Source organism: Panthera uncia, assembly GCF_023721935.1.
Source record: "Panthera uncia isolate 11264 chromosome D3 unlocalized genomic scaffold, Puncia_PCG_1.0 HiC_scaffold_8, whole genome shotgun sequence".
NCBI classification, from domain to species: domain Eukaryota; kingdom Metazoa; phylum Chordata; class Mammalia; order Carnivora; family Felidae; genus Panthera; species Panthera uncia.
The window spans coordinates 39,555,524-39,566,013 of record NW_026057586.1 but is presented as its reverse complement, the minus strand read 5'-3'; positions in this window follow the sequence as shown (position 1 = coordinate 39,566,013).

Genomic DNA, 10,490 nt, shown 5'->3' with positions numbered 1-10,490 from the left:
CAGTGAAGTACTTGGATCGTGTCTGAAATTCTTTAAAAAAATGTTTTTTAATGTTTATTTATTTTTGAGAAAGAGAGAGAGAGACAGAGTGTGAGCAGGAAAGGGGCGGAAAGAGAGGGAGACCCAGAATCTGAAGCAGGCTCCAGGCTCTGAGCTGTGAGCACAGAGCCCCACGCGGAGCTCGAACCCATGAAGCGTGAGATCATGACCTGAGCCATGGTGAGACGCTCAACTGACTGAGCCACTCAGGTGCCCCATCATGCCCCAAATTCTTTAAGCTTTTAATTTTTGCTTTAATGAAGAGATCTGGTGATGGTAGACAGCACATTGTGAGTGTCTCTGCAGCCGCACGGAGCTCTCCCAGGTCCTGATACTCAAAGAACAGACTGTGATGTCATGACAGCAGATTATCAAATAAATGTAGGTGTGTATTTGAGTTAGGATAAAATCTTTAAGATAGTTTTGTGTTATCCCTTTTTTTTTAAAGCTTTAACTGACTTTTTCAACAACTCATCCTAAACTTTCTTTCCACTTTTATTCTATCGAATGGTAAGAAAAGAAATCTAATCAACTCCAGGCAAACTTCACACCCTGGTTTTCTTACGCTATCAGATTTTTGTCAGTGAAATGTTTTATGGTGAGGTAATTGTACACTTACATGGAGTTGTAAGAAATAATGCAGAGAGATCCTGGGTAAAGTATCCTGGGTATCCTTTACCCAGTTTCCCAGCAATGGTAACATCTTGTGAAAGTAAAATATCACGGCCAGGATACTGACAATGATATAGTCGAGGTACAGAATATTTCATCACCACAAGGATCCCTCATGTTATGTTGCCCTCTCTCCTCCTTCTCCCACCTTCTCCTTAACCCCTGACAACCACTCCTCTGTTCTCTAGTCTTTAATTTGCCATTTAAAAAGTGTTCTATAAATAGATTCACATAGTACCTAACCTTTTGAGACAACTTCTTTCACTCAGCCTAATTCAGTGGAGATTTATGCAGGCTGTCACATGTACCAATAGTTCATTCCTCTTTGTTGATTCCATGGCATGGATGTACCACAGTTTATTTAACATTACCTCCTGTGAGACATTTTGGCTGTTTCCAGTACTGGGTTATTATGCATTATGATGCTGTAAACATCAACTTTCAATGAACAGAGACAACACAAAGGCTAACTTTTGTTGAACACCTAAAATATTCTAGGCAATGTTCCAGGAGCTGACCCAGTGTCTTGGTTTGCTTATGCACTTGCAGTGGTAAAACTGTAAAGATCCCAGGGAAATTGGGACACTTGGTCACCCTGTCACATCTAAGTCCAAGCAATCTCTAAAGTAATTTACAGCCATTAAATATAGAACACTGGGACTTAGTAAAATACAGTCCTCAAATAATAAGAGTACTTAAGAAGTTCATTAGCTCTCTTTAATACCACTGAGTCCCCAGGTCTTCATAAATTCCTTTTAGGGCAGCACGTTCTTTAAAGGTGCTATTTATTTATTTATTTATTTAAAGTTTATTTATTTATTTTGAGAGAGACAGAGAGAGTGCGAGCAGGGGAGGGGCAGAGAGAGAGGGAGAGAGAGAGAGAATCCCAAGTAGGCTCTGTGCTGCTGGCACAGAGCCAGACGCAGGGCTCGAACTCACGAACCATGAGATCATGACCTGAGCCAAAACCAACAGTTGGATGCTTAACTGACTGAGCCACCCTGGCATCCCAAAAGGTGCTATTTAAATGACAAAATCTGTGTTTTCTTAACCTGTACAATAGGCCAGGATTACAGAGCGCTAAATTTACTTCTTTACTTGGGAATAGAGTTACTATTTGTTGAGGTTTCTCAGGCTATTAAATACATCACCTCATTTAATTTTGACAACAAACTTTTGGAGTAGAAATTGCTATTCTCATCTGTAGATGAGGAAATTGAGGCTCAGGAGAGTGAAATAATCTACTTCAATTCACAAATAAGAGGCAAGGCAATGAACGGTGCGATTGCATTTCCTTTGCCTCTCGTGAGGCTGTATTAAAGGTGTCTCTCAACAGAGAGATCTGATGTGAGCAAGGTGTGTCTAAAACATATATGCCATGGTTCTTCAACCAGAATCCTACCTTCAGGCTTCCCCAGGTTGAGGGAAGGTATCGTTGCTCTCTGTGGTCCCTATCTCAGTGGTGACATGCATTAGGTTCTCCCAAGGATGTTCTTGCTTTCTGCTCTGGAAGCAGTGTTTTACAGCAGGCACGATAGCTTGGGGTAGGAGGTATGGATCTTAGCTTCTACTCAATCAGATGATTCCAATTTCCATGAATGTCCGAGGGGAGATGAAATGCCTCAGCACTCTCTTGCCTACAAATTCCCTTTGAAGATCTCCCTCTAATTAATTTATAGTCCTTGCTTTCAGAAGTGCTTGAAGGTTATAGTCACTGGATCAGTAAGCCTCCTTCTGAGTAAGTCCTCTGGGGATATGACACGCACATATAGAAAATGTGGTGCAGCAGCCATAAAAATGAGCCACTCAGATCCTCCCCTGTAGGGAGCATACTTGACTGACAGGCCCAGCTGCTGCACTCTGAATCTATCACTGAGTTTATGCCAGAGCTACACTTCCCACAGATTGCTTCCAGCCAATGACCAAGTGTGTCAGGGATGCTCAGCTAGGCTTGTTCCTATGAGGTGGAGAACTTTTCTACAGTAATTTTTGGCTCCAGAACTTCCCGTTGGCCTTCCTCAAAACTTAGACCTTTGCTGTGGCCGAGAATCTTCCTGCCCAGCCCTCCTTTCTTCCCTCGCTCCTTCACTGGACTGCAGTGAAGTCCTGAAGTTAGATCTGAACTGCAGTCTCAAGTCCTGTTTTCATTGGTGCTCTCCCCTTTTCCCTAATAGGCATTTACCCCAATACATCTCTTTCATGTCTACGCCTGTCTTGGTGTTTTCTTCTTAGAGAACCTAAACTAACACGTATTTGTACTAAATACCCACTGTCTTCAGTTTTGAAGATTTAGCCGAAATTTTCATTTGAAACACCAGAAGAAAATCCATTTAATATCCCCCTACATAAGCCATGGGTTCGAATTATAGAAGATTTGATTTAATGCCAGATAGCTGAAACTCAAACTTTGGGCAGGTGGGAGAGGAGGTAGATTTGAATCAACAGAACGTTTGAAGAAAAATCACTTTAGTCTAGATTCCTGGGATAATTTCGTAGGTTTCTAGCTCAGTTTACATGTCTAAATGGAAACAGAGCAGTAATAGAAAAGGATTGATTTGAGGCTCTGAGCCCAGTTATGTGACTCCTAAATTTATCTCTCTTACTAATGCCGGTCCTGAATACAATACTTCATCACTGTAAAAATAATGTTATTACTCCCATTTTGCAGATGATAAAACTAAGACTAAGAGAGAAGAATTCAACTGGCCCAAGTCAACCTAGTTAGGCAACAACAGAATCTAGATCTGGATAGGACGGTCAGTGGCTACAGTCTTGACTCTTTTCATCTAGTTAAAACTGCATCCAGTCATCTTTAAGATGTCTCCAATTATTAACTTGATGGATTTATACACTTGAAATTAAAAGATAACACTTTGTCTAAATTCATATTTTAACTGCATGGATTTTCTGTCAGCGAACAACCCTACCTTATTGGGTGATTTTAGTTTATTTTTCATTGGCTGCTTTACTGAGCTTCATCAAATGTATTTGCTTTGCAGAGCTGCAGTGGATTAATTCTGAATAAGTAATTTGGAAATGTTTTTATTCATTTCTGTGGAAACCATCTATTTGGATTTTCATATATCAAGATCATAGAGATTTGTCCCAGTCCAATTGCAATCTTAGTTACAGCAGTGCCGGCTTACATATTAAGGGCATAGATTTGCTCTGATGGCCCTTCAGAAATCTGTAATTGGTGTGGAACACTGACACTAACAGAATGTGTCTTATGAGGTCCTATGAGTTTGACTTCTGCGGATTAAAGGAATCTTTCTTGATGGAACAAGCCCTTTGGAATTTATTAACACTATCTGCCTCTCCCATTAACTACTCACTTCTCACACAATTCATTTGATCTGCTTCTCCTGGCATTTTAGAGTCAAACCTGAATCTGAGAGTCTAACTGATATTCGAAGTAATATATACCAGACATAGTCCTTGACTTTTTACCCCCAAACAGGACTTTTGTTTGTTTGTTTGTTTTTGTTTTTGTTTTGGGATGAATAATGCTTCCTTATATATTTCCTTTGTACAGAACAAGGTTCTATCTTTTTATTCTCAGGAAATGTCATCCTGTCTCCATCATTATTTTATGCCCTCCACCCCTACACTCAGTTTTGGGATTTTGGGGGGCACATGGTACCTTTTTTTCCTAAACATTACTGAGAGGGCTGTGTTTGTATGTGGGTAGATATTGGGGAACAGGCAGTGCAGACCTTCTGGAGACTAGGGACCATGTTTAAAAAAAAAAACCAATGCTGTGGGGATGGTCTAAAGATCTAAATATCATGTTAGAAATTTAAGTTGCAGATATAAATTGAGACAGCTTATAATAAATATTTAGGATCTCGTTCTCTCTCTCCCTATTTATCTATCATCTATCTTTTTTCCTGTCTCTTTCTTTCCTTTTTTCTTTCATGTTAAATAATTTTTGTACACAAATTGTTTCTTAAAACACTGATTAGTTACAATTAATTAATACTATGTAAAACCATTTATCTAATATGGCAAATATCACTAACCCAGAGGTGCTAGTCTTACCCATTTTGATGAACTTTTAAAACTCTGCTTATGTTTATATTATACCTAGTGGTATTACAGCTATACCAGCTTTCTTTTGGTATATTCTTACATTTAAATTTTATCTCTTGTAAGCGTTATGACAAACATATTCTTTTACTTAGAATAAATTTAGTCCATTTACCTTTAATGAGATTACTGATATATTTCATTTTTTATCTCCCATCTTACTATTTGCTTTTTATTTCTTCTGTTTTATATCCACTTTTCTTTCCTTTCTTGCTTTTTCTTGAATTAAATATTTTCACTATACCATTTTTCGCCTATTCATTTGTTATTTTACATTTTTTCTTTTTCTTTTGATGGTTAACCCAGAGAGACCACATGTCTCCTTGACTTATTATAAATGATTACTTTTATCTCTTCCCTAATACTGCTAGAAACTTAGAACATTTGAACTGTATTTACCATTCCTTTTTGTCTTTCAAATTATTCTTATTTTACAATTTAGTTATCTATATATTCTAAATTTCCTAAGAATTCACAATTTTTTTGTGTGGTCAACATTTATTTATAGTTACCTGCATATTTATCAATACATATGTATATTACCCATATATAAACTTTTTTCTATTCTTTTTTTCTTTCTTCTCTCTGTGCTTCATTTGGATATTTTCTTTTTTTTTAAAGTTTATTTATTTATTTTGAGAGAGAGAGAGAGTGGAGGAGTGGCAGAAAGCAAGGGAGAGAGAGAATCTCAAGCAGGTTCTCTACTGTCAGTGCAGAGTCTGATGCAGAACTCGAACTCACAAACCGTGAGATCATGACCTGAGCCGAAATCAAGAGTCAGATGTTCAACTGATTGAGCCATCCAGGCACCCCCATTTGGATATTTTCTATTAATCTTTCAGTTTACCAATCTTGTATTCTGCTATATCTAATTTGCTAATTAGAAAATTATCTAATTAACTCCATTCATTGGGTTAATTTAAGATACCGTATCTTTTTTTCTTTTCAGTTTTAGACTAGCTATTTGATTCTTTTAAAATACAGATTCTAATATTTTGGTGAATTTTCCATCCTTTCATTTATATTGTCTACATTTTCCTACATTTTCTTTAATATATTGATCAAAGTTATTAGTTTGGTAACTCAAAAATATGCATCAATAGTGCATTTATTTGTATTCTCTTTTTGTCTTTTTTGTTGTATTGATTATAGATAACATGGTCTTGTACTTTTTCTCCTGTCTAGTAATTTTTGACTTAATATTGCTTTTTTGTATAAAAGAACTGTAGTGGCTCCATATAACTTTATTTTCCATTAGGAAAAGTTTCCTCTGAACTATTTTGTGCAGACAAAGTGAAGAGGTGATTGTCTCAATTCATTCAGGAATTGAGGTTGGCTGGGGCTCATTTCAGGATTTTTTTTTTTTTAATGTGTACTGATTTTTGAGAGAGAGAGAGAGAGAGACAGAGAGAGAAAGAGAGACAGAGTGTGAGTGGGGTTGGGGCAGAGAGAAGAAGACACAGAATCCGAAGCAGGCTCCAGGCTCTGAGCTGTCAACACAGAGCCCAATGTGGGATTTGAACTCACGAACCAGGAGATCACGACCTGAGCTGAAGTTGGATGCTCAACCAACTGAGCCACCGGGCACCCTCCATTTCAGGATTTCTTAGTCTACCCTTAGTTCCTGTTCCTAGGGCAGTGTCTCCTAAGCTCTTGGCTGAGAGTCTGGTCTTTGTATCCTCAGTCTGAAGTCTGATGAAGATTCAGTTCTTTCTTCTAGTGGCTTTCGGCTTTATTTTTTAATCTTCTTGACTTGTATACCTTTAAAATTCACAAATGTCTTAAGGGAATGAGGAGTCATATATTTTAAACAGTTCTGTTTACCTGGCAAATCTTTAATTCCTAAGCACCGTGAGATTGTGGAAACTTTTTCCTGTCTTCTAAAAGTTTTTGGCCTAGTTTCCTATTCTCCTGAACTCCAAACATTTCCTGTCAAGGAAAACTGGTTGTGCGTTTAGGGTTAGGGTTGTGCCTTAGTGATAAAAGTTTTCATTTTGTCACTTCAGTTCTGTATGACAGCTAAAAGTTTGCTTGTTTCTCTTTCCCACAGTGGATTCTCTGCCTGGGCCAAGGTTGATCAACCTGTGTCCAGGACTTGAAAATGTCCCAGGGAAAAATTTTACTGGTCATCATCAGCTCACTTTAGAACACTGTTCCCCTCTTTGGAACTTTAGTTCATTTAGTCTTAATTGCTGTTAGTGTTCTCTGATGCCTCACAAAATATTTTAAAAACTTAACTGATTCATTTTTTGTTAGTTGCCACAGTGAGTGTCTTGGATACTGTGGATTACTTCATTCTATGTAAACATTAAAAGTCCTTGCCCTCACACTTTTTCATTTTCTTCATAATTTATGCCACCATTCAGTACTCTACTCTGGAGAAGATTATAATATATTTTATCTAGCAGTTTTCCATATGAAACTAAATTAGTTGTTATTTAGCATATTTTCAAGAGTTACCTCACAAGCATTAATTGAAGAAAAAAATTCAATTTATTTTATACCTGTTCTTTGGACTGACTTTATATATTCCCTCTGCCCTGTCCTTCCCTGATACCCCTAGTTGGACATAAACTCTTCCTTCCAGGAACTCTCACATCACCTTATTTATGTGTCTTTATTGCACATATATCTTGCATCATAGTTATGTATATATTCTTTATATGGCACATCACAGAGCTTTGTCCATCCCAAAAGGAATAAATGAGGAAAAAAACTGACAGCATAATACTGGAGATGCTCTCTGGTATACCAAGAGAATTATTACCTATTCATCCTCATAATTTGTGAAGAGATCCCCTAAGAAGCAATATTTGTGAATGTTTTCTGAACAGAGGCCAGAATTGCACCAGCACTATCTTATTTGTGTACCGGGGCAAAGATTTTTATAAAAGTAAGGGTTTAATGCAACTGAACAAGGGTTTTTTCATTAAAATTCTGGCTTTCACAGTCATTAAATAGAGGAAACATGGTTAATATGACAAAGGCAATTAGCTCGCCCACACTTACAAACAGAGGCCATCGTGGAGTTTGTCATAGTGAAAGCAGTCAGAATTGTCCTTGAGAAAATCATGTACAACTTACATTTTCAAGATTATGACCATAAAATTTCGGAGTCAGAAATGACTTTACTACTCCACAGATTCTAATACCTCAAAAATCAACCTCTTCCCATTTATTGAGCACAACTGTGGGCAAAACACTGTGGGGAAACACAATATTTCAGGCATTGTCCTTTCTGCACCAAGGAGATTAATTAAAACAAGGCATAAGTATGTCATATAACACCATCAATATAATAAAATATACGATGGATGCTATATGAATGTATGTATAGGTAGTAAATATTCTAAGGATTTAAAGGATATGATGACCAGCCTATGAATGGTTTAGTCAGAGACTTGAATTATATTTTCTCATCGGACATGTAGCCCCAAGGGCCTTTGGTTTTAAAGTTCTTTCTTTTCCTTTCATTTTTTTTCTTTCCTGTGAGTTGGATTAACATGGCCAATCATGTTGGAAAATAAACAAATACATTTAATATGGCACCCTATCTCAGCTGGTTTTAATAGTCTGAATTGCTTTTAAGAAGTACTTGTGAGACAAGTAAAGATCTTCCTGCCAAACTATATGAATACCATGTGTCCTGAATTGGGATGTTGGTGGCCTGAGTCCATTTGCAAGGAAAGTATAAGTTACCACAACTATTCTGGAAGAGCCTGGAGGTGGGGGGGCGGCAGGGTGGGGGGCGGGCAGCAGCATTTCTCACTAGAAATGTTACATGAAGAAAAGGAGCAGAGATGAGCTGAATAAACAAGATCTCTGGAGAGCCAGGGCTTTTATGTATTTCAAAGTGTTTGTTATAGTGAAACAATATTAGCGGTGGGAGGAACTGAACTGAAGAGTGAAATTGGTGAGAGGGAACCAGAAAGAACACGTAAGAATGCTGGTTGAGGATCCTGTGGCACCAGTACCTAAATCGAAACTTGCCAATGCTTGAATGTTCCTCTAGCATACTATGACCTTATTAAAAATTACCATAAAGACCACTTAGTCACATGGAAACAGGGTTGTGAAATGCTAAAAATTTAAGGCGTCAAGATATAAATTTAGTTGCATAGAATGCAAAATGTTAAATGAAAAAGACATGGGTAAGAGTTCAGACCCTAAAAGATAGCAATTATTGTGTTGTACGGTGGACTAAAGGTAATCTTTTTTTCCTCCTGTATTTCCCCAAATGTCCATAATTTGGTTATATTACATTGATAATTAAAGAAATATTACCTTTCTTCAATAAGTATTTTATGGCATTATGTTTTTTCAAAGGCACATTGTATATTATCTCTCCCCTCAAGGAACCCCGAATCTAGTAAAAACCTCACAAATAGTATGGAATAGATAAAGTAAGAAAGCCATAGTAAGTCAGATGAAAAATATCACACAAGACTGTTGTGATCATGAAGGCTTAATGAAAGCAGTAGAGGTTGAACGGGACCTTGAAGGACATGATTTTAATAGATAGTGTTGAGCATGAAATGGCATTCTCTGTGGAGAAAACGCACAAGCGAAAGGGCAAAGATGGAAAAGCATAGCTGTGTTTGTGGAAAAGCAAGGATTCACACTGCTTAATGGACACCGTAGTAAAGAAAAATGTGACCTAAAGGGGGGCTGAGGCCAGATTTTGAGGTATCCTGCAAGGCAAGTTGAAAAGTTGGACTTTGTCCTTGCATCCTGATAGTTGATCTGCGTATTTTACTTTGGAGTTTACCAGATGCAAAGCATTTTCACATTCTTTATCTATGATTTTCACGATAATGCTTTGAAGAAGAGATTGTATCGCCCTAAGTACAGATGACAAAGTGGAAATTGGAGAAGCTAAATGACCCTCCCAGGTCACAGAGCAAGTTCCTTTTGCCCATTCTTGCACTTCCCTGTAGTTAATTTACACCAATAATGTGGCATTTGTCATGCTGCATCACCATCAATTGTTCCCTTTCCCCTCCAGCACAGCCTCTTCATATATGGCAAATGCAGACCATTCACCTGGAGTTTCTACATGACTTCAAATGGTCGACTTAAGAAGTTTCTTTGTTGTCAGGAGAAAATGGTGGTTAGAAGATGACTATTCTATTCTAATTGATCAATTAATTAATTATTTTTAAGTAGGCTCCATGCCCAGCGGTGTGGGGCTTGAACTCATGACCCTGAGTCAAGACCGGAGCTGAGACCAAGAGTGGGAGGCTTAACTGACTAAGCCACCCATGCACTGCAGATGATGACTGTTTTAAAGCTTTGGTTTGAATCCTAGCTCCACTGCCTATCAGCTGTCTAACCTTATCAAATAGTTTACCCTTTCTGAGTATAAGTGTCCTTACCTTTAATATATGAACAATATTTACCTCATAGAACTTCTCAGAAGAATAAATGAGAAAACATGTATAAAATATCAGCATAATACCTGATTCATAATAAGCATTACGTTACTGGAAGTGTTACGTTGTTATGTTATAATATTGTTGACATAATAATTTTGAATTAATAATTAAATCCTATTTCTTTTATTCCTTTTTCCTAATTTAATTCAATCAGTTCCCAAATGTCTTGAATTTGAGTGACTTGATTGGAAGCCAGAAGCCTGCCGTCTCTCTAAATGTAGGACGACTTTGTCCTGCAGTCAAATGTTTACCTCC